This window comes from Culex quinquefasciatus, chromosome 2, assembly GCF_015732765.1.
Source record: "Culex quinquefasciatus strain JHB chromosome 2, VPISU_Cqui_1.0_pri_paternal, whole genome shotgun sequence".
Lineage (NCBI taxonomy): Eukaryota > Metazoa > Arthropoda > Insecta > Diptera > Culicidae > Culex > Culex quinquefasciatus.
Genome location: NC_051862.1, coordinates 155,430,154 through 155,455,816, shown reverse-complemented (window position 1 = coordinate 155,455,816; position 25,663 = coordinate 155,430,154). Strand labels below are relative to the sequence as shown.

At 37.2% G+C, this 25,663-nt stretch overlaps 1 protein-coding gene and 1 pseudogene across 4 annotated transcripts in view; both read left to right on the top strand.

The window, feature by feature from the left end:
- LOC6038718 (protein madd-4) overlaps window positions 1-25,663 on the top strand; it is a 423,565-nt gene that overhangs the window by 120,160 nt on the left and 277,742 nt on the right. The window lies entirely within an intron of this gene.
- Window positions 1,657-21,087, top strand: LOC6038788 (annotated as a pseudogene).

The following is a 25,663-nucleotide window of genomic DNA, read 5'->3' as shown; positions in this document are numbered from 1 at the left end:
AAAATGTGAAAAACATGCAAAAAAATGAAAAAGTGCCTGTAAAAACATGAAAAAATTAGATAGGCGAAATGTAATTATATTAGGTGGTAGAGTAGGCCAAATACTACCAAAAACAAACATAAACTAAACAAGATAAATGCAAATTAAAATACTAAAAATGAAACAAGAAAAACATAAAACAAGAGAAGTAAAGTTTTTCGTAGAACAAAAGTTGCTCAAAATGACCTCCTGAACACGGGAAAAATAAAAATTTTCGAAAAAAAAATTTGGGCAGTAGAGGGTTAAGGGATTTTGGGATTAGAAATTTTCTTCGAAGAATTTTAAGAAAACATAGAAATATCAACCGCAACAAAAATTAAGAATCAACAATTTCTTTAAATAACTACTTTTCAAAATCAAATAAATTTAAATAGAATTTAAATTCAATGTTTTTTCCAAGTTGGCGACCACAAAGCATCGGCTAAGCCGGACTTCAGCCATCAATCCACTTCCGTTTCGCCGGCCGTCCCCGATTAATGGACGCCGTCAGGGAAGGGGATTCGCTCCCGCGGAAAGATAATTTAAAGAGCCGGAGATTTAGATAATGAAGAGAGCGAGGCGAGGCAGTCGAGGGAAAGAAACGAGATAAATTAATAAGGAAATATCGCCAGGTAAACGAGACAAAAGAGGATCTAATTTAGGTCGGCCGGCGGCGCAGTCACCTCCCCCTGGGGCAGGAAGGGACCGAACTTGGGGACAAATTTATCGCACTTCATCTTCACTTGGATGTGATGGCTGCCAGTTTCAGAGCGACCCGAAATAGCTTTTAGACAAGGTGGCCATTTCCGCGTGCTGATGAGTGTTGATTACGGGGGTGGAGGGGGGGAGGCTTGTCTACTTGGCTTGGGGGTACCTTTTTGATCATTTTTAAAGTTTTGAGCTTAATTTCTAAGCATTATGATGGCAATATTCGTTTTTCACAAGTGAGCTTTACTGAAAACGATTAAGTATATTGTGGAAACTTAATTAATAATAACAAGTTGATGTAAAACTACGTAAATACTACCTGAATTTCCCAAAAAATCTAAAAGTTGAACATAACACATAACACATAAACATAAAAGAAAAGTCAAATTAAAAAATATGCCTAATTTTTGTACATCGTATTCTTCACAAAATACCATATTTTTGGAAAACTTTTATTAAATTAATTTTATTTAATTGTATTTTTTATACAACTTAAAAAACTTAAATACAGTAATTTAAGTTTTTTGTAAAATAATCAAATAATTAACAAAATAATGTTTTTTTTTTCGAATATACCGTCAGTGGGGGTGACATTGGGTCTTGGGGGTGCAATTTGGTCAAAGTGATTTTTTACGGATTTTACCATTTCTCAGGTACTTCTCAATAAAACTAAATTCTGTTAAAAGGGTTGTGTAGGGGACATTTTAAGATGCCTGGCTGAAAAATCGCGTTCCTTTAACAAATCCTGTCATTTTGGCAGCTGTCTAAAGTTGAGGCTCGTTTTTGGCCAAAAATAACCTCTAAAAAATCAACTTTTTAATATTTTTGTTGGAATTGCTCGAAAAGTTTACAAATGTATAAAAATATCTTCTTCAAACATTGTAACATGTCAATACGATTCCCTCGAACAAGAAACACTGTTGGATGATGATGGGGGACACAGCGGGTGCGGGGATTCGGGGCAGCACACGGGCCGGTACGGGGCCGTTTTCCACCGCTGGGGATCGTTTCGGGGGGGAACACACGCCGGATAATCCGAGCAATTCAGCGTGGCGACACTGCGGGGCAAATTCGCAGCCGGGCGGACAGTGCGCGGACCAGGAAAGAACTCTGAAGCAGTTTCGTGCGAGCACTGTGGGGCCAGGTGATTTTATCACTGCTGGAGCACTTTTTACGGGGGAAAGTGACTTTTCGGGGAACTAGTCCAACACGGACAGCAAATAAAACGCGGCGGGTTTTGGGGAATAAACGACCGATCAGTTCGAGTGCAAATTATATTTTACGTAAAATCCACTTCTTCCTCATCCTCTTCACCTCCTTTTCCTCTGACAGTTCTAGCTGTCATCTTTTCCTCCTGTCATCCGTCCTCAACTTAACTAGGTAGCGCTGTGCGCTAGTTGTGTTTATGTGTACAGGGATAACTCAATTTTGATACCCAACAGATGACTTGTTTTTACAATATCTTTGTATTTGAGCATCATGTTTGTTTCATTTGACCCAATGCCACCCCCTCTAAGGGGTGAGATTGATTCAATTTTCAAAAGAGTGTCATTTATGGTAGAGTCCCTCAAATTCAACTATATTTTGGGAAAATGTTTGTAAACTATCTAAGAACACCTTGATAGATTATCGATATTATTTAATTTTTTTGTTACTAAGAAATTACGAGAAGTGCATCGTGTTTTGACCCATAGTCACCCCCACTGACGGTTCTTAACTTTTCATTACTTGTATTATAGGATCAAACGATGGAAAATGTTGCATATATTTTCACTATTCAAAAGTTTTTTTTTATAAAATACTATTTTTTACAAAATACAGTTTTTTAGAAAATATTTAAATTTTCATAATTTTCAATATGGGTTGCAATAGAAGCGTAAGTGTGCATGCATTTTCTTTTTATTCAAGTTATTTTGAACAATACTCTTATTTTCACAAAACAATAACTGTGATTTATTTTTACCAATAATCGTTTTTTGAAAATAGGAATTCAATTTATTTTTAGATTTTTTTTCCAACTGGAAAAGTTTTTCTCAAGATTATAATTTTTAAAACATGTACTGGGGTAGACCACACAAGGTCCACGCACTGATTTTGAAACAGTAGTTTATGCAACAAGTTGCAAAAAGAAGATTTTTTCAGCACGAGTCGTACATTTATCCAACGAGGTTCACCGAGTTGGATAAATACGACGAGTGCTGAAAAAATCAAGTTTTGCAACGAGTTCCATACAACATTTTTTGCAATTCCGAAAAACACCCGTTGAGTGAAATTATATGTCAAATTTTCACGTATTTTGTCAATAAATCGTTTAAATCAAAAAAATGTTGAAAAGTGTAACTTTTTGAAACAAGTGCTGAAAAGTTCAACTTTTCAGCACCCATTTCAGTGCTGAAAAGTAGAACTTTTCAGCATTTATTTTGAAAAGTGTTGCTATTCGATTCTGTTATTTTTGGTACAGAAAAGTAGGCTATTTCGTCGTTCAAGAATGACAGGAAAAGTAAGTAGTTTCACGACGGAATTGCAAAAAATAAATTTTAATTTTAAACATTTAAAGAAATAGTTTAAAATGCTTAGTTTGAATTCCGGGGTGGCTTTGATACTCATAGTTTTTCTTGTTAAAATCAGTTTTAAGTTGTTCAAACTTTATTTCTACTTCAAACTTACCATCACTAAGGTTGCTGATATAGTTTTTCAGAAAAACATTATTGTTAATATTTTGTTAATTAATTCTATGAGCTTTTTAACAAAATAAATATAAATTTTAGGTAAAATTGTTTAAAAGTCTGAACTTTGCCTGAAATTCGTTAAAACTAGTTTTGTTTGTACAATTATCGATTTATAGTTCTATTCTAAATGGATTCAAGGATCGAATCAAAAGTTTTCACATTTTATATGAAATTTGCTTATACATTTTAAGATTTTGTTGAATTATGTTTCAAACATTTTATGAAAAGTACTTCTTGAGGTACTTTGAGCACTTCTCTACCATGGTCAGTATGATTCCATACAATTTCGTACGTATTTAATTTGAACTCATTATCTGCGGAAAAATCTCAATCCTATCAAGGTTCCCCCGTTTTACGGTACCGTGAAATTGGGCCATACAAAAATGCTGAAATTTGTATGACTCAATCTCACCCCTGATGACGGTACTTTACAAAAATCATTCTCATCATTTTGCACCCATATTGCAGATAACGAAAATTTGAGCATTCTCAAAAATAAGTTATTTTGTAAGAATTTAAGTATTTTATATTAAAACGGTATGCTGTTAAACATTTACATGGCAATTTATGAATAAACCATGCTCGCTCAAGTTGTTAAAAAATTATAAATTTCGCAAAAAAACATAGAAACAGTGGAAATAATATCTAACTTTCGCTTAAAACCGTATTATATCAAAAATAAATCGAAATTAAAATTTTGTGTTTATTTTCACTGTTATCTGTTATCGTTCACTGCTATCGCATTTTTGAAGAAAAAAACAACATATTGAGAAAATATTAGCATTTAGAATAAATAACTGCATGAGCTGAAAATTAATACAAAAATTTTGCTTCGATTGATACCATGTAAATTTGAGTGATGCCAAAAAATGAATTTTTTGCAATTTTGTTAAAACTTTTGAGTACTTAAAACTCTAAAAAGAACGTTACCTGTTTCAATAGCTATTGGAAATCCCGATTGACCGTTACATAACAAATGAAACTTACTACGTCATCCTTTGCGAGATTTATGTATGTTTCCAATCAGAGGTACAAAATGACAAAAAATAAAAAAAAGTTCAAAAGTGTTAATATAACAAATTGAAAAATAAGCTCTAAAAATTATATTTTGAACATTTCATTTAGTTCACTTTCTAATATGCATCTTTAAGTTATAATTTGAAAAAAATGGCAGCAATAATTTTTTTGCTTTTTTTACTAACTGTAAAAATTTTCTTCGTTTTTATTGACAAATTATTATATAAGAATGTTTTTGAGTAAATTGGAAATTATGAATCTCAATATTATTCAAATTATCTCGTGAACTAAAAATAAAACATTGAACCTAGTTAGAGAATCTATGTTAAATTTTCTCAGGAAGATGATGGTGAGGTTAAAACTTATGGGATTTATAAAAAATATTGATAGACGATAAGGTCAGTAAAAAATAAATTTACTACAGTTTGTTGTAAAAATCACGATGCACCAACCTCTGCTTCACGTGCACTGTTAAAGTAGAACTGCTCAACGAAATCCCAACAGCAACGGGGAATAATACCAAACCGACAAATTGCGACACATCCAAGTCACATTACCGCTCGAAACATCCCCGTTACAAATGTCGGTAGACAGGTTGTAATCGAACTCTTCGTGTGCGGCTGGCCTCCGGACCAGTTGTCAACATAAAACCAGGCGAACAAACTTTTCCGTTCGTCTGTAGGAGAAGGTGGTAGGAAATTTTAGAACCGACGACGACGACGAGCCAAAGAAACAAAACAATTTTCCACCCGCCCACCAGCTTCGACAGGTGTTCTTAATGCCATTTTCCAGGTGGAGGCGGAAAATGTCTGGCCGGGGTTGACAGAGGGGGGGGGACTGAACAAGTGGCGTGTAATTTGAAGCGTTTCGCTGACCTGCTTCATTGTTGAGACTTGGCATTTTTTGCTGCCGTTGCCTTCGTTTGATCGACATTCTTTGGATAAGTTTTTCGTTCGTGGAAGAAATGTCAACGGAGGAGTTTGCTGGGTGGAGCATCAGCGCAGACTGGGACATCACCAGAGCGCGCGGAGGCTGTGGGATCGTTCAAATGAGCGTTTATCGGGGTTTGAAAACAGTACTTGTGAAGTTGGAATGGGTTGCGGAAGTATGAATTGATGGCCGTTAGTGCCGTCAATTTATATTGATTTTGATACATTTGAATTTAAATTTTAGCAAATGCTTGTGAAAACTGTTTTCTAAAGACCCTCTTCAACCAAAGCGCCAAGTGCTCCAATCAGCTGTTTCCGTTCTTGACGCACACTTCTTGCACGCATACATGGTGCTGATTCCATATTAAATTAATCAACTAGTTTTGCCCTGCTCGTCGGAACAACCCCACCACCAAGCCGGAAGGAAGCCGAGGCTGGATTAATTTCTCAATTAAGTGTTTGTGATTTTCCGGGCCAAGCGGCGGCGGTTGCACGCATTTCCGCGTAAATTTCCGGACCAAACGATGGGTTTTGCATCGTCCATCCTGACGGGTGTGTGTAGGTGGTTTCACTAACATGGTGGATTAAACTGGCATTTTCAGCTTAATTGATTGGATAGTTGGGGTACTTCAAAGTGCACATTTGGAATTTGTGCGGAGATCAATAAACAGCACTTACAGCTTGAACCTTCATCAGTTTATGAAGGTTTAGTACTTCGTAGAATAATATTAATAACGATCCAAGGAACTGGGCCAATCCCATTTTACGATCCAATAAGCTAATCCAAAACTCTTGACCCAAGAAGTCACCAGCTGCGGGGGGTCTAAGCTGGTGCAAACATAAAATCCAGTAACAATAATATCAAATCCATCGCAAACAAAAAGGAAAAGCTTTCCCAGCCCGAAATTGAGCCCCCCGAAAAAAAATCATTAATATGATTGCGAGTGGCAGTTAGACTGTAAGACAGAACGAAAGCTGTACACCGCCAAAAGTCGACAACTTGGCCCCGCTGATGATCACTAGGGCTAGTGATTTTTCGCGATTTCACGGAAGCCGCGTAATCCGGGAAATTCGCCCCTGGCCGTGAAATTTGGGAAATACCGTGAAATGCCGTGAAATTTGAAATATTCAATTGATAAATCGTTACTCAGTGCTTTAAGTTTATTTTTTAAATCAAACATTTAAAAAATATTAACAAGCACTTTAATAGCAGTTTACAAATAAAAAAGTATTTCATATCAGATCTACAACTATTTTTTAAAGAATATTCAACAAAATGCAGACATTTTTTTTACTCCACAAAATTCCAAAAAGATTTTAAAAGAACATTAATAAACACTTCTTTGAAAGAAAACGCAAAAAAATAGCTTTTTTATTTTAATTTTATTGTCAATTTTATTGAGGAGCGGCCGTGGCTGACTGGTTACGGTGTTCGCTATACAAGCAAATGGTTCTGGGTTCGATGCCCATCTGCTCCCAACGAGAAAGTTAAGAACACATAAATTTGAAATGATGAATGTGAACGAAAAATCAAAGGCGCTTGAGGCGGGGTTCGATCCTCCGTCCTTTGGATTGGTAAGCAAAAATGCTAACCACTAGGCCATGACGACTTTGTGAGCTTGGACTGGAATTAGGAATACTGTTACAGAGAGCGAGTTGTGGCGCTATAACCACGGCAAATAGTGTCCAGGGCATTCGTGGAATTACAATGTCCCATCCCAGAGGGTCCCGGAGTACCAAACCTTCTTAGCATGGTGCTCCCAACGAATACAACCAAAAATCTCGGAGCGTATGGTGGTGTGTCCCCACGCTTCTTCCTCCCCTGCCGATTCAGAATTGTGTTGTTGTTCGAACACTCAGTGCTCAAACTCAACCCAATTACGAGTTATCTCTGCGATACGGCTTTACGCAGTAGGCCTGGCCGCTTTAACGCTTGTGATGTTTCAATGCATTCTAATGCAATGGCGCACTACAAATGTTAATAAATGACAAGAAGAGTGCTAGGCGTCATCTATCCTAAGGCACTCTCCAGGATCCCTTCGAAAGATTGGCTGCGCTAGGGTCTGATTAGATTAGATTAGATTAGATTAATTTTATTGTCAATTTTATTGTAATTAATCAACGGTATTAAACAGCGAAGAACAAATTCCATTTTAATATTTTGAATATAAATTATGTTTGATTATTGATAAGTAAAGTAATACATATTGAAATCATATTTGTTAGCCATTTTGCAATGTATTATATATTTTCTTGAATTATCAATAAATATAAAAACTGCATTTTATGTAGTTTTGCCTGAACTTTACCTTAAAACTAAAATTTTCCTATTGCTAAAATTAAGGAAAGCAAAACAAATATTTATTGCACTTATTTTAATGCTTCTAGTTTTGATCAATAAGAGGTTCAAAACGTGCTTCGTTTTGGAGGTAACGTCATGATTCGAAATTCGGACACTTAATAGCATATCATTTTCGCTATAGCTGACAAAAGATCATGTAATAAGTTGGAATTGAAGAAATATCATCAGGATGTTGTATTATTAACATTCAGTTTTAAGAGAATGCATGCAAAATATGTCTTTTCTATCAATTTTTCATCAGAATTTGAAAATTAAAATGACTTGTTGTGCTTCGAATACCGGACACTGATTAAAGCTGATTCGAAATCCGGACACTTTTGCTTCGAATTCCGGACACTCGTTTTTGTTAATGAATCGCACAAATTTGGACTGAAATGTTAGTGAATGGTTTTCTTTAGGTCTCAAATAAGCTGTTAACATCAAAACAATCGATATTTTATGTAAAAATTTACTAGAATTTAAGGAAATCAAAACCATAAATTTTCGCTTTTCCTTCCCGGTGCTTCGGACGCCTATGAAATATTTCACGTGAAATGTTTCGCATTTTTGGTAATCTTATAATTTTATTTTATTTAATTGTTTTGACATTAACTACAGTGTTCAAACAATCTTTAAATGAAAGTTGATGTTAGAATTTATCAAATAACACAGTTTTGACATTCATAATGCGAACTTATATCCAAATAATTGATAAAACAAAATGAGGTGTCCGGGTTTCGAAGCGTCCGGGAATTCGAATCATGACGTTATTCAAGAAAAATAAATATTATAAAATCTCAATAAAATGAAAACAGCTGAATCATTAATTCTTGACTTTTTTTATTAGGTCATATAAACAAAAGTTAACATTGAGTGTATCCCTTTCACACCTTATGCTAATGTTCATTGGAGTAATCGGAATACACTCTATGTTTACATTTGTATAAAAAAATCTATAATTCAACTGACGGAAATTTGAAAAAATTCCCAAGATTAGTCCAATACGTCTTTTTTCAAATTAATAATTTGTGTCAGGGGGTTTTATTTTGTAACTAGAACTAGGGGGAGAGGGGGTAATATGCACCCCCTAAGGGAAAACTGTGATTTCTCAACCATTACAGCATTACTGTGGAAGAATTTTGTTCGATGTTCTAAAACAACTATTATCCTCAAAAATGTTCGAAAATATCAAATTTCTAAAAACATTTTTGATTCATTTCAAAAAAACCATGCGGGGCAATATGCACCGCAACATTGGGGCAAAATGCACCACAACATGGGGCAAAATGCACCGGGTAAAGCAGTTTTCACTAGTCACCACTAGATGACACCGCTGTTTTTACAAAGGAGCTTCACAGCGGTGCATTTTGCCCCGACCACGCTTTTTGCAGAAAATTTAATTAAAAATGCATTTTTTGATGTTTTTGGACTCATCTATCTACAGAATAGTGAAGATTATGGCAAAAACTATATACCTCAACACTTACAATAACAATAAATGCTTTTATATTGTCCAAAAATCATAATGAAAGTTCATTGAAAAAAAGATGAAAACACAACATTTTTATATTTTGCAAATAATTTAAGCTGTTTTTATACTACGATGCTCAAATTTTTCCAGCATGGTTTAGCAATGTTAAGCTTCCAATTTCTATGATTTTTTCCCCGGAAAATTCTTCCAAATACCGAGAAAAGCAGGGGTGCATTTTGCCCCGGGGGTGCATATTACCCCCTCTCCCCCTAAACCACCTTTTTTTATGACACTTTTCTGTTAATAATTTTGCTAAAAGAATACGTATTTTGCTAAAAGAATACGTATTTTGCTAAAAGAATACGTATTTTGCTAAAAGAATATGTTTATTTTAAGCAGTTTTTAGCGTACCGTGAAATTGCCGTGAAATTTCAATGTTCTTAATTTCGATTTTTTTTACCGTGAAAAATCACTAGCCCGAATGATCACCATCGACCATTGCCGCACTGAAAGCTTGGCAAACAGAATTAATGTTGGCCATAAAGTTGGAAAGACATTCCGAAGAAGATTAATTGATATTTTATTTCCCACCCCACCACGCCGAAGCACCACCTCTCCGAAGGTTTTCCGGCTGATCTGAGTGCTGTTGTGGTTGTCTGAGCGTCGCGACCAAATCGAGAGCTCCTCAATTGTGGCTTTTCCGAGGAACTTTCGTGTTTTGGATGCTGGTTTTGCGGCTCAGATATCTTCAATAATTTGGGGAAAAGCTTCTGTGAAGTAGGGCAAAATTATGTTTAATTTCCATTATAACAACACAATATTCTTAAAAATTCTACCAATTTTGAGATTTAACAACGCAGAAAAAAAAACATTTACAGTAAATAACTCTGCCAAAACCATTTCGCTCCACTGTTTCTAGAACTTCTTCTCCGAAAAAAACCCTCGAACGCTCCGATTTTGATTTATTACAACCGTCATTACCATTACGATTGACGACTGTGGCGGTGGCGTATTTTTCATCCTAGCAAAAACGATATCGATGGGAGGCATGGCATTTCTGAGGAAAACAACAAAAAAAATGTCGGAATATCGGAAAACGATAGCGGGGGGAAAATTAAGCAATTTGAAAGCAAAACGACACCACGGAAATGTTCATTTCCGCAATTAGACTACAATCGAGCGAGCGAAGGAAGCCAAACGGAGGCAATTTCGCATCGAACGGGATAAAAATTTAATTGACTTTATGCGTTCCGTAATGGGTGTAATTATGCGTCCGTAAATTGATTGATTTGCTGTGGTGTGAAATTAGAATGAAGGGCCTGCTGCTTGAAAGTTTATTTCCTCAATTATGCAAACATGGCACCATCGTGGTTTCTTTTTTATTTCTTGTTTTGTCTTATGAAGCGAAAATAGCAGCTGTTCAAGCAAGTGGAAAATCGTTCAGGCAAATTGGATTCGCTGACCCCTTGCATTGACTTTTCGTGCCCTACCCGGAATGGTCACGTCTAAGCAATAATGGTTTAAAAAAAATCGTGAAATTACTAGATATATCAACGCTCTCGTGCTAACTTGTCGCACGTCGCTTTTTGACGTTCCGAGAAAAACGCGTTTTAATGTTTGACCTTGAATAAACAAAAGCTAGAGCACGCAATGTAAACAATAACAAACACGTTTTGTTTGGCTGATCATTCTGACCTGAAATCCCTTTGGCTATTTGTCGCACTGACAGCAAATTTCGGGATGTGTCAAGATAGCACGACAAGATCCAAAATTATTTTATATAAAGAGAGAGAAAAATAAACGGAGTTTTTTCGATTTTTGTTGAAATCTCAGGAATGAAATCGAATTTTGGGAATCTGTGAAGGTAAAAAAGTGACTCATTGCGAGCTGCATAGAATGGCGTTCTTATTTTAATTTGGCTCAAAATGCAAAATCGCAAGACAACAACGATGTGATTTCCACTCAACCAAATTTTGTTTGCTGTTATAATACTTTTTTTCTTTTATATATCTTATTTATGCCACTGATATTTAGCTAAACCTTTTCTGGGCTGAATTAGGAAAAGTGCTCCGATCTGGCTCAAAATTAAATATGGCTCAATTTAATACACCCGTTTGGAGCTCAAAAAAATCTAGCCAGACAATTGAAAATGTGGTTTGAAACTCCAAATACTGTTTGATAGTGTCTGTAAAAATGAGCGAATGTCTGGGAATATTTTTATCGGGATTTCTGTGAAATTTTACGAAAACAACTTGGAAATTAGAGTAGTTCATAAACTGGGATATTTTGTTGAAAATTTATGACTCAACTTTAACCTTCCCTTAAGCCGATGCAAATATTTTCCAAAGTTTTTGTCCCTCGGCTCTGGCTGGGGTCGAGGGGGGGGGGGGGGCAAAAAAATTAAAAAATACAAATATTGAAATAACAAGCCATAGTTTCTACATTTGCAAGGAAAAAGTGTTTTAAAATGCATTTTACACTAGTTCAGTTGTTTTGCAATCATTAGTTTTCAAAAAATTTAAGATTTGACGAAAACAAAAAATTTAGCGAAAAAGTTTTTTTTTTGCGATTATAAACATCGACAATTTTCAAAAATTCAAAGGATCTTTAAATCAACCCAAACATGCTAAAAATGATTCTAAACGCAGGGGAATGCATATATTTCAGCTAATTTCACTTAAATTTCCATTGAAATTCTGAAGATTTTTGAAATTTAAAATTTTTTGCCCCCTGATTTTTCGGACCAACTTTGAAGGGGGGGAGACAAAAACTTTAAATAAAATTTGTACCAGCCTTACTGCCGTTCTAAGCATAATTGTCCCATGTCATTTTTTGACGATTTTGACCTTTTGACATTTTTAAGTTTAGTTTGTCGTATACTTTTCGAAAAACCCATAAAATCTACTACATCAAAAACAACACCAAGTCTGTTTGTCCCATCGTTACACTTCTACGCATAATTGTCCCACCAAGTATTTTCTTTCACGGAATCATTAGTTATACGAAGCATTGAGTGTTGTTTACATACTGTATAGCAAGAGGATCATAAATAAGAGTGATAACCTACTATCTGGGGCGATTGGAGACACATAGGACGAATAAGAACCCACGAGACAATTATGCGTAGAATCACAGAAATCGATCGAAAAATTTCAATCACGTTTTTCTCAGTTGCACTTTTTTGAACATGGGACAATTATGCGTAGAACGGCAGTTAGTAACACAGTACAACAAAAAATCAAATGTTTCTTGTCTCTGAGACGAGAATATGTGTTCCTAGTAGAATTTTGCCTGCTGAATCCGAATCCGGGTCCAGAATTGCTCCAAATGGTCCCAATTTTGAGATAAACCCGTTTGAAATGTTAGTTTAGGCCAAAATTAGCTACTTTGTCGACTATTTTACAAAAGAACTATTGAATAAACAACTAAACCAATACATGTATCTTAAAGTTCACGTTTTCCCCTTTCTGAAACACCCCTGATTTTTAAAATTTGATTGTTTCTACGCATATTTATAGCCATTTTAAAATTAGAATTTGACTTGCATGCAAGTTGGAAAAATTTGAATGAGAACCAACTGAAAATATAATTTTAAAATGGCTATAAATATGCGTAGAAACAATCAAATTTTAAAAACCAGGGGTGTTTCATAAAGGGGAAAACGTGAACTTTAAGATACATGTATTGGTTTAGTTGTTTATTCAATAGTTCTTTTGTAAAATAGTCAACAAAGTAGCTAATTTTGGCCTAAACTAACATTTCAAACGGGTGTATCTCAAAATTGGGACCATTTGGAGCAATTCTGGACCCGGATTCGGATTCAGCAGGCAAAATTCTACTAGGAACACATATACTCGTCTCAGAGATAAAATCTTGTTGGACTGTGTAATAAACAAAAATCACACATTAAGGTATTAAGGTCCTTTTCGTTCCCAAACTTTGAAAATCGCCAAAAAAAACTAGTTTCTGACTAAATCCGTTTTTTTGGACTCAAGTGAAAGCTAAGGATGTCCCCTTTCTGAAACCGACTGGATTTGGTCACTAAGGCCGCCAGTAATCTGCTACAACCACAAAAAGACCTTTTTGAAACCCCAAATTTGACGATTTGCATCTCAGGCAAATTTCGATCAAGTGGGACGTTCCGGGTTGCATTCGACAGATTATTACCTATTCTTTGACCACAAATAGTCATGTCATAATGTCAAGGCCAGAAGACCTACGTGTTACCTACTGTTACCTGGTTAGGCACCGTGGCTTAACGGTCGCGGCTTCTGTATCACAAGCAGAAGGTTCAGGGATCGAATTCCGGTAGGTACCATTGAAATTTAAAATTTGGCACCATTTGTGATTTGTAGCTCGAAATCGCGAAGAGATAGAAATTTTGTGTCAAAGGGTCTTTTGTGTAAAATTGGACAACCGATTTGATGGCGTATCCGAAAAAACGTATTTTTCGTCTAAAAAATAAAAAATAGTTAAATTTAAAATTGCTTCCATTTTCTGTTACTCAACCATCACATATCGAGAGACATGTCATTTTAAGGGAAATTGGAAATTCGTATGTTTTATCCCAAGTTAGGCCGTTGCAAATACTTTTCAAAGTTTATGATCAAGCACATCTACAAAGGATAAAATACTGTGATTTAATTATAAGCCTTTTCTCTTTCTTTCGCCTTTCCATTGCAATTTTACCAAGTTTTTTTTTATTATTTTTTCTTGCTCGTGTTAATGCCTTAGTAATAGAAATCATTGTTCCAAAATGGATTATGATGCAACACACAGCTGAAAGGAACTACAAAACTCTGTTATGAATTGCAAAAGAACTGATTGTATCTTGATTATTCACCAATAAAACCGAATTGAATTGAAAAAAATATTTTTTTATGATTTTATTTTTATCAAATTCAAGTTTCACGATTTATTAAACCCGGATTCATATTCAGTTGCTCTAAAAGGTGCTCTACAACTTTCCCGAAGTAAGTATGGTGCTAACTTGCTACTAAAAAACAGCGCCTTAAAAACTGGTCTAAAACGCGATTATTGAGCAAAGACATGTTTTAGATCAGATTTAGGACGCTGTATCTTTTCTTAGGGGCAAGCTAGCCTTATTCTATCTTGGGGAAAGTCTCTTTGCGCAAAGTGAGGACTAAACCAATCGTTCCCAAACTTTGGGGAGTTGTTGAGGACCCCAAAAGAAACTGAAAAATTGCTGTGCTGTAAAATTGATTTTATTTTTTACACCCTAATGGTGCAAACATGCTTCTAAAAAATACAGCGTTATCAAAACTGGTCTAAAACGTGTTTATATCTCGAAAAGTTGTTTTAGACCAGTTATGAGAACGCTGTGTAATTTTTCTCTTCGGGAAAGTTGTAGATCACATTTAAGAGAAACCGAGTATGAGTCCGGTTTTAATAAATCGTGAAACGTTGATTTTTTTAATATCAAAATCGAGAAAAATGTTTTTCTTGTACAAATTCCCATATAAAATATAATCGTTTTGCGCAAAGTTAGGACTTTACCAATCGTTTCCGAACTTTGGGGAATTGTTTAGGAACCCAAAATGAACTAAAAATTGTTCACTGAATTTGGACAACATTATTACAACATCCATACAACCATATCACACTCTTATGGCCCCTATCTTGTAATATATATTTCCTAGTTTTTTTTATCTGCATAACTTTGATATAGTCCACAAGCGAAAATTTTCACTTCAGATAGTCGATTCTTAGGAAAATCGAATCACGAAGAAAATGTTTTTCCGCTGTTTTGTTTTGGGACGTTTAGCTCAAATATCACTTAAGATTTAGACATTTAAAATCCAAGATGGCGGCCAGAATGGCTGCGATAAAATATTGAGAAAATGCATTTGTTTATTTAACCACTCAAATTTGACTAAAATGGGTGTGAAGAACTCAAATTTGGTTATAAAAGCTTTGATTACCCGAAGTTCCTAACAAACCTTTGGATAATTGAATTAGGATTGTACTCAAGCTAATACACTGTTTATAAAAAAATGTTATGAAGGTTAGTGATTTTTTAATTTCATTACTCATATTTAAAAATACACCAATTGTGTACAGAAACTGTTAATCAAACCTCAAAATTTACCTGAGACACCACATCAATAAGAAGAACTGTTGTCAAGACAGTCTGCACAAAAATAGTATCCACAGGGAATCGACAAGAAAAATCCCTCATTTTAAAAATATTATGGGAAATGGCTCAACGTTTTAACCATTTGCATTTTCGCTTCGCTTCGCTAGGAGACGGTGATTTTAGCGGATTGCAGACTGGATTTTCACCATGTGATGTGATGATTGTCTAAGCCCAAGTTGCCTAGGAATCGATAATTGGGAATAGAACCAATTCCACCTGAACTAGATTCTCACCACCATGGCAGCCGTCCATTGCCGGCCGCTCCCATCTCCACCGCGCACCAGGGACAAGGATAGGGGGATTTGGAAGACGGGAAGTGTTGATGCTCCACTTTTTTTAAGAGTATTAAGGGAAAATCTCCACGGTATCCTCAAGTAAGTTTCGCTTGGAGTTGGACGGTTTTTGGGAAGGTGAATGGTCTGAGGAGCCACCCTAGGCGAGTGGTAACGACCGTTTGCATTGTTGTTCGAATTCTTCGTGTGTTCTCATTTCTAATGGGAAAGCTTTCAATTCTTCTCATCTCTTATTGGATGAATTCTATCAGTCGCCCAGGCTATTTATAGCGAGGTATTTTTAGATTCAATTTCAACTGCGCTTGCAATCTTGCATGCAATCTTGTTTGAGTTCTGATGTTCAACTTGCATTCAATTTTGATTCTTTGTCCGATTCTTGGATTCAACTATACCAGTCTAATTCCTCCTCAAGCTACCAATGCTCCACGGTTAAGTGGAAAGCATTTTTGCTTGCCAATCCTAAGGACAGGGGATCGAACCCCGCCGTGAGCTTTTTCATGATTTTCCATTAATTCCAAATTTAATGAGTCCAGAACTTTCTCGTTGGGAGCAGATGGGTATCTAACCCAGAACCATTCGCTTATAAAGCGAACATCGTAACCATTCAGCCACGACCGCTCCAACGTTTTAACCATTTGCATTTTGTAGAAAATCGTTGACTTTTCCCCCACAGAAACCTTGTACACCTGATGCTCAATAAAACCACCCCAACTTCCCTATTCCCCCCTCAGTTTGTTGTGTGTTTGCATTTTCCGATTGCATAACCATTTTCTGGTTAGTACGATGGCCCAGGAGGGGTAGCGGGAAAACCGTCGAGCAAAAAACAATAGCAAATAAATCAATTAAGTTAATAATACAACCCAATTAAAATGTTGTTTGGTGCTCTGGAAATTAAGCCAAAATAAAAAAAATCACAATCGTTAGAAAAATTATTCCCAACCGGTAAGAAAATTGCTTTTTATCCCCGCTCGCGAGGAGGTAGATTTTTCCCTCGGGAAAGCTTTTCACCGAATCGCAAGTTGCAAGGGGGGTGGTTCGATCGTTAGCCAGCAAACTGCCAAATAAATAGGGACAAGGAAAACGACTCTCCGCCCGGACTGTGAGTTGTGTGAATAGTGGCGATATTGTTTCCAATTTTCCAATTTGTCGCTAGCGAGTTCTTCGTAAGTGGTTCGACCCGAATTGGAAACAACGTGAAATCTTATTACCCGTTCGTTGCGCCCGTCACGGACCTGGGGGTGGGGAACAGTAACGAGTCAATAGTTTTCCCCGGAAGAAGGAGAATATGTTGTTGCTTGTGGCGTATCGGATAGTGACTTGACAAGACAAGGGGGAGGGGGCGTTGGGGAGAACCAGAAATAGACCGTGTGCGATTGGGGATATCGATTTGGAAATTGTTATTATGCCACATAAATCGGAAATTGCCAAGTGCACATCGTGACATTGCATTGCTGGCGATGTTCTGGTGCATGTTTAGCACTAATGACAGGGACATTTTACAGCGAATGACTGCTTGTAAAGGATTTCCTGCGATTATTGGTGCAATAACTGCACTTGTGAGAATTCCAATCAAGCTGGTACTGAAGTAGTTCGACTGGTTTTCTGCTACTTTTCTTTTTTTCACAAATAATTTTAAGAATTGTTGTGATAAGTAATTGAACTAAAAAAAGATTACAATTACAATTTTGTGAAATTTTCGAAACAAACTGCAGAAAAAAACCAAAAAAATCCCAAAACAACTGACCTCACACTCAGCGTTCCCCCGTTGAAATCGAGACAAACCACGTCCAATTGAGCGCGTGATGTATGATAATGGAGATTCCGTCCGACAGCGCCCCCGATTTGGTCCCCAACCTCAAAAGCCCCCTACCGTGTTGTTGCGTGTTTTACAAGAATCTGATCTATTCAAGAGCCTACCACCCTTCTCGTGTCCTGTGGCACAAAGTTCTGCCGTGAGGAGGTCGCAGAACCAGAACTTGCCATGCCGTGCGCGTTTCGTTTTTTTCACTAATTGTGTAATTGTTGCGATGTTAAGCAACTTAATTATGAATATTTACCTTTGGTTAAGGGGAGGAACCCCCACTGGAGTGGCTTAGGCAGAGTCGGAGAGGATTCGTGTAATCCGGCGTGTTTTGTTTTGAAATGGATGTGGCACAAGGCACACACACACAGAAGGCAGCAGCAGGCAGTACAGGTGGCTTCTGGCTTTTGTAATTGGGTTGTTTGTTTGGACATGGTAATTATTTGCGGTAGAAGTGATTGTTTAATTTCTGCCGTAATAATCCAACCGGATGGAATAGCTGTCAGCACTATGCAAACACATGGGTGAGTTGTTTGATCAGTTTGTAAATGGCTAAAATATTTGCTTATTAAATGCAATTAGTGGTGTTTGCTGGCATTGTTTGTGGTTAGCCAATGGGAAATTACGGAAATCCATCAATCAGACACCTTGAGCCGTGCAGGGGTAGATTTTTTTTAAACTTGGTGTAAATATTTAAATTAATGAACTGTCCAAAATGTCCAAATATTTCCCATAATTTCAATTTAGGAAAAAAAAATTAAATTTTGGTCTTGAACGTTCCTTGAGACTATTTTTCAAGAGTTCACTATAACCAAATAATGGAACTTATATTAAGGTCATTCTCCGCCAACTTACACAGCATTTGCCCCGACCCATTTTCGATTTGCCCAAAACTTTGTCCTAAGTGGGTAATTTTGGTCCCTGATCACAAATCCGAAGTCCATTTCCGATATCTCGTGACGGTGTGGCGACATGTTTTTCAATAGTTTGAAGCTTGAAATGGTGATGATTGGGAAATTTTATGTCAAACTATTATGTAAAATTGAACACCCGATTTGATCGCGTGCTTTTAATTCTGAAAAAAGCTTTTTTTTCTATAAAGAACATGCAAAAATAGTTTTAAAACCTTCGAAACTCAATTTTCATTTTTTTTATAAATTGTTATTTTATTTTCAAAAAGCTTTATCTTGAAATCCTTCTAATATTTAGAGTTTATTTTGTTGAATTTAAAGTTTCATACGGCTTTTTCAATGTTAGGCTTTATATACTTATTTGTTTTAAGTGACCTTGCAGTTGCATTCAAAGGAGCTAAAATCAGTTGGAAAATTATAAGTAGGTTAAAGTTTAGAAAAAAAGCTTTTTTAATTTCAATTTAAGAAACTACTTTTACTAAGTTAGGACAACTGATGGTCAAATAAAAAAAATACTTGTCTAATTATTTTGGCCACTTCAAACTTTTACATAAAATTGCTGTATGATTACAGTTATGTTGCTATCAAAAATATTCAAAAAACACAGAACTCATGAAAATATTTTTTTTGGGTTTTACATCTGTTTAAGTACTGCGTTTCAAAAAAAAAAAAACTAAATTTTCAATTGGTACTTTAGGTGTTTGAAAGTGTTTGACTGAAACTGGAACCAATAGAATTGGAAGTTACACAGCAAAAATTGTTGTAAAACGCCTGCGTGTAATAATGGTTTGTGTAATCAATTTTATGTAATATTACATAGTTTTCATGGAACACATTTTGTATTTTTGCCTAACACCAATTACGCCTAAATTGTGTAATATTAACAACCTTTTTAATTACTATTGCATACGCGTGTTTCCTCATATTTAGCTGTCAAATTTTTTCACCATCAGCAATCAAAACAAAGCGTACCAAGTCGGCCGGCTTCAAGGAGGCGATCCAGCAGATCGAGGACTTTATCGCCAACCCGGATTACTCTGTGCAACTGTTCACGGGCGAATTTGACAACCGTCCCGAAACGAACGTCGAGTTCAACAAGCTGCGCGGGACGGAACAGGATAAGAGAGAGGACGGCCAGGAGGGCTAGAGCGTGAACAACACGACGACGTTGAGTGCGCTGGAAAAGGCCTAACGACGAGGACGGTGCGGTTTCAGTGCGTTGGTCAATCGTCAACTAACTCACCGGGCGGGACTGTTTTTCGAGAACGAACTGGAACGGAATGGCCGAAGATCCGGCGTTGCATAAAATGGCTCACTGCTTCGGGCGTAAGCTGTGATAGTTCCCCGCCGCCGTTACTAATCATGGATCTGCTGCGGCATCACTCGGAGTTCGAGCAGCTCGATCGTTCCGGTCTGTAGGCGAACTCCATCGTCCACACGCCGGAGTATTCCGACGCCAACGATGTAATCAGTTTGGCGCAGTTCAGGACGCTTTTCACAAAAAGTGCTCCACCCGCCTGTGGGACGCCCCGTACACGATCCAAGGCCCCCTGACCTGGCGACGGTTCCATCGCCTGGCCGGACGAGGCACAGGCCAATGCGAACCTAAACCCGTACCAAACTGACTCTGCCCCCGTACGCCATCCAATACTGGGACAAACTTCTGCTTGAGCCGTACTCAAACGCGCGGGACATTGCGCAAAAGTCTTCCGCCAAGAAAAAAAGTTTGTGTCGAACTGCCCATCAAGTTGAACCCGGATAAAATGCTTTGTTTTGTTGTCTTTTTCAGGTTTAAATTTTGTGTGAGCGATGTTTAGAGGGATTTTTAAACCTGGATGTTGTTCTAGGTCGCTCCAACCTCCAAGGCCAACGCTTTCGTCAACAAAACCAGGGCCATAGAGGACATTGCGAACACGTCATCGTCGAAGCGCAAGCGAATACAAATATCCGGCGACGTGTAGACGCTACACCTGTACATCTTCTCGCCGGTGCGTCGCAACGTGCCCGTGTCACACCTGTTGAATCGCCCCGAAGCAGTGGCGCGTCCTTTCACGCCCGGAATCAACATATCGAGCGTGTCGAACGCGCTGCGCAACATTCAGACCTCAAATCTGAAGTTCCTTCCTCGGGCTCGGCATCATGGGCTGCGGTATCGTAAAGAACCTGCTCAACTCGGGCCACTCGGTTTTAGTGTGGAACCGCAACGCCACCAAGTGCCGCAAGTTCAGGAGGCGGGCGCCGAGGACACTGACACGCCTTCGGATGTGATCGAGTTTACGGACGGGACGAACTCGTGCGTGTCGGATCTGCAAGAAGCGAAGGATGTAAGGCACTTCCTTGAGTGATTTCTGGAATATGATCTCACTTTTGTTGTTACAAATTACAGCTGGTGTTCGGCAATTGTTGCGTCTTGTCGGCCAACCTCGTCGGCAAGGGCTTCGTCCAAATGACCGGCGGCGACCCGGAAAAGTCGCAGGACATCGCCAAACAGATCATTTCCAAAGAGGCTGGTACCTGGATCCAAAAGTAAGCGTGAAACGTGGACCTCGCTCCAGCCCAGATTCTAATTAGTTTCTTTTGTCTCGGCCAAACCAGACAGTGCCATCTCGCGCAACACTTTCTACCTCGGTGACATGTTCAACGTGACCATGATGGACCTGGTGCAGATGATCCACGGCGTGACGCTGGCCGGCATCGCGAAGGGTCTGTAAGTTTCGGTGATGCAGCATGCGGCAGCCGCAGCTGCGAATGGAAGTTGCATCGACCCTCAGGACGGTCTCTTCTGCTCGAGGACACCCAGAATCACATGACCTGAACCTTCTGCTGCGTGGTCTCACCATCCACATCGTGTTGATTTCCCCCAGGATCAGCACGGACCTGGAACGGGAAACGGTGGATTCGAGTTCGGCAATTACGTCATCTAGAAGTACTTCGCCGAACGGAAGCAAACCTTCACTCTCAGCTGCCTTCGATGGCCCTAGAAAGCATTCCGCCGATCCAGCAGCAAATCGTTCGCGAGCAGCGAAAAAGAACATCAAAGATCCGGAAAGCGTTGAAGATCCGGCCCACAATGGAACATTAAAATGATTGTTCAAAAATAACGCAAACGACCTTTTCGCGAAGAAAAATTATTCAAAATGTAAAAAGACAATAATTGAGTAACTAATTTCAAGTGTTAAAGAGAAAATTATAAGCAATATCGAGAATAAAAATTTCGTTTGTTTATGTTTGACATGACATTTCAAGGTAGGAACCAATTCGATATCTACCCCTGGTCCCAAAAATGGGCTCTGTGTAATATTACACATTTTTGGGTGTACATTCATGGATGTAATTTTAAGCGGTTTTTTTCACAAAGGTGATGTGCATGCTTTTTGATGCGATTTTACCATCGGATTTTTTTCTGTGTATGCAAACTATTCTACATAGTTTTAATTAGTGGTTTATGTTTTGTAATGTAAATATAAAGGTTTAGTTAGTTAAAATTGGAATGAATATAAATACTAAAAATCAAAGGAATAAATTTTATTCATACATGCCATTTTATTTTTAATTTTTCTCCTAGTGTTAAGGGTTTACAGTACTCAAGGAAGTTGTTGTCTTCTTATTCCAAAATTTATAAACTTACGGACCCAATCCTGCATCAATCGTATTGTAAAAATAGGCAAATTTTGTTGTAAAACGCTTAGTAGACAATACTTTAGGTAATAAATTAAAAATATATATCGATAGTTCACGAAGTTTCGAAAGTACTAAAATATTTGTAAGAAAAATCTTGGTGCAAGAGCTCTGGTTGATGCCCTAGTAACATTTTTAAACTAACAGGTTTTATTAGGGTTCTGAAAACCCTCATTCAGCCTAAATAGGCTTTTATGGCCTACTTAAAACCTAAAATGTTACTAGGGTGTGCACCGTTAAATAAACTGTTCATTGAAATTTTGACTACTGAGCAATTCTCCAGCAAACCCGGAAATAAAAAAAAAACTTTAAAAATATTTGTACCAGCCTTAAAAATGTAAAAATGTTTGTTTATTGGAGGACAAAAGTCCCCAACTTGTTAGCCGTAGAGAGGTATGGACAAAAATTTGGCCACCGAGATATATTTTTGAAAAAAAAAAATTGTTTTCGGAAAAAAATCAAAATATTAGTCAAAAAAATATTCTTTTTAATTAAAAATTAAAATTCAAATTTGCAATCGAAAAAAAAATTACAGATTTTTTGATAAAGTGCACCATTTTCAAGATATAGGCATTTAATGTTTATTTTAACTGAAAAATACCAATTTTTCTGTCCATGTTTGTCTATTCCTAAAAATATGTTTTTATAAAAATTTCAGAAAATAAAATAAAATTACCTAATTGACGACATTGAATATTTGATCTCTGGTTGCTGAAATAATGCGAATAAAAGAAAAAGATACCAACAAAATTTAAAGTTCTTTAAAGTATAAACTTGCCACATTTTCTAATACCAATTGTTGAGGCGCAAATGAGTCGCACCTTTACCATAGCACTTTGCAATTTGTCAGATAGACGTTTGTCAAGAATTTGAAGAAAGGAGAAGTTTAAAACAAATTAGCACGTGAAGAAGTGAACCCGTAAGATCTGCTTGCAACACAATTAAATTGATCGTATCGCAATTTGTATCGTAAGTTAAACTATAAACCAATCATGAGCGATTAAAAAGATTTAGTATCAATCAGGAACGCTCGCAGAGGAACCACAAGACTTGAATCCGATTCATGAGTTGAGGGGGAGGTTAAGAATGAAACTAATGATGTGAGTGAGAATGATAAGCAAATAATCAATGAACTACTAAATCATTTCAGCGCCGCTGTAAAACTCAGTTTATCATTCTCGTCCGAACACCAATATTTCAGCAACTAATTGTCCAATTTTCAATGTTGAAAAAAGAAACTTTTGTGAAATTTAATGATCATTTCGAATATTATGTTGTGAAGATTTTGGAATCAAGACAAACATTTCAATTGGGCGTAATATTGAATGTTTAATCTTTTATAGTTTTAGCAATGAAATCATTTTTTTTACCAAATTAGGCTTTGGTCGTGGTTTTGATCTGAAAATTCACCAAAATTAATTTTAGCAAAAAAATGTTTTAATAAAATTTGTCGATTTTGTTAAATTGTAGGTTTGGAAATTTGTCTTGTTTGATGCGACTTTGCCAATATTTTTTAAAATGTAATTTTTTCAGCGTTAGAATTTGTCTTAATGTCCCAGATGATGAAAAATAATAATGGAATTATTCTATAGCAGAAAATAAGCAAAATATGCAAACATTCCAAAGTTTAACATTAACTTTAATTTTTCCTTTTATATCATGGAGTTGGTAGCCTTAAGGATACTATTAATCAAATATTTAGCAATGGGTATAAATGGGCGCAAATAAACATTGTTATACCTCCGAGGACCCGATACCGGAAAATTCACTTAGAGTTTTTCTTTTCTTCTATTTTATTTTTATAACTGCTCAGATGGTAGTCCCAGATGTCCCTACAAGCATCAAATCGAAATGTGTTGATATCTAAATGGAACATTTTTTATTTGAGTTTTGCTTTTCGTTTTAACTAAATCGCTATTAAGTCCCTTTAGATTTAACCAATTGGGATACTTCACCCTGCATTTTTAGCATTTTTTGACCCCTTTCAAATGCTTTTAAATTTGGCCTAGATGGTAGTTATAAATGCCCAAATAACCCCTGAAAATTTTAGGCAGATTGGTGAGGTCGTACGAGATTGATATGATGGGTATGCTCTACTCATCTACTCGCTCTTGATTTATTTTCATTTTGAATAAATTTTGTGATATTCTAACAATCCCAAGTCAAAATTTTGAAAGCAACAGTAATTATACCACTTAGTTAAGCCAACCCACTCTCAGCAGTGTGACCGGAAGTTAAATTGTCCTGATTAAAGAGTCCTGCATCAACCTCACCCTTCTAGCGCAGTCCACTTGTTGTTGTCTAGAATAATTGTTCAACCCCCGGGGAAAGGGATCTCCGGAAGAATGCGCCCAGTCTTAACAGTGTTTAATTAGTTAATTTCCATTTTATACCGGGGACACCAACTCCCCCGTGGGGACATCATCATCATCATTATCTTCCTCTTCAACCGTGATGCAGGTGAAGCTGTTGATTACTTTGACTTTGTTGAAGTGGATGACAAATGGTTGGTTTAAGGATGCTTAACGTGTTATTTGCATATTAAGTTTTCTTGATTGTTGTTTCCAATTTTTTGAGATAAAACATTTTTTTGTGATTTAGAAGAAACCAATCAAAAATGAGTTTTATTTTCCTGCAGTGATATTCTGCTCAAATCAAAATACCCCAGTATTTCTTCGCAATCAAAACCCCTCAACCGTTAGAATCCACCTCTTCTTCCAAAAAAAAAACAAACTCAAAACCATGACAAAAACCACGATCAGATAAGCTCGTAAAGAAGTGCTCACTTCCATCCCTTTCCCAAGAAGTATTCGTACACTGCAGCAGTCAGTGACACACTTACCACTCTCCGGAACACGACAACTCCGAGCTTATGAACCTATTTTTTCCCCCGACGACTCTGTGTACTTACCATTCCACGCGGAAAATGCCTCTTGATAAAACCGAACCACCAGCGTACAAAAGCAAAAGAAGAAATTTTCCACGCGATTTTCCGCCTGTTTGATTGAAGAACCGCTTCTTCCCCGCTCCAACCCTCTTCCAGCAGGTGAACAATTCCGCCAACGAGGGGAAATTGGGGACACACAATACGGGGAAAAGAAAGGTTCCAGGTTCCAAAAAATGAAGAAATTTCCGAACAAAAAAAGAAAAGCCAAATCTCTCAGAATGATAACGCGCGGCCTTGAATGGATCCGCGTTCCACCTGGATTGTGACATTGCTGGGACATTACTTAAGGGTCAGAAGAGGAGATTTGCGGTGGGGTTTTTACGGGGGTTGGGAGTCTGGAGTATGTCAGATAAGAAAGTGACTTGTTCCGTCTGGGTTTTTACGGGGAAGGTACGGTGGGTCCTTTGGGTAGTATCACCCCCGCGCGTGACACTGCCGTAACCATAATCATCAACCACATCCCAAGATCCGGAAACGGGACTCCTGCGGGACCATTGGAAAGTGGAATTCGGTCACGGTGGGTGGATAGGGTTTGACAAAGGTTTAAAATTTGGTTAATTAAATATTTTCTAATTTAAGGATAAGGATTAGGATTGGGATTGGGATTGGGATTGGGATTGGGATTGGGGTTGGGATTGGGATTGGGGTTGGGATTGGGATTGG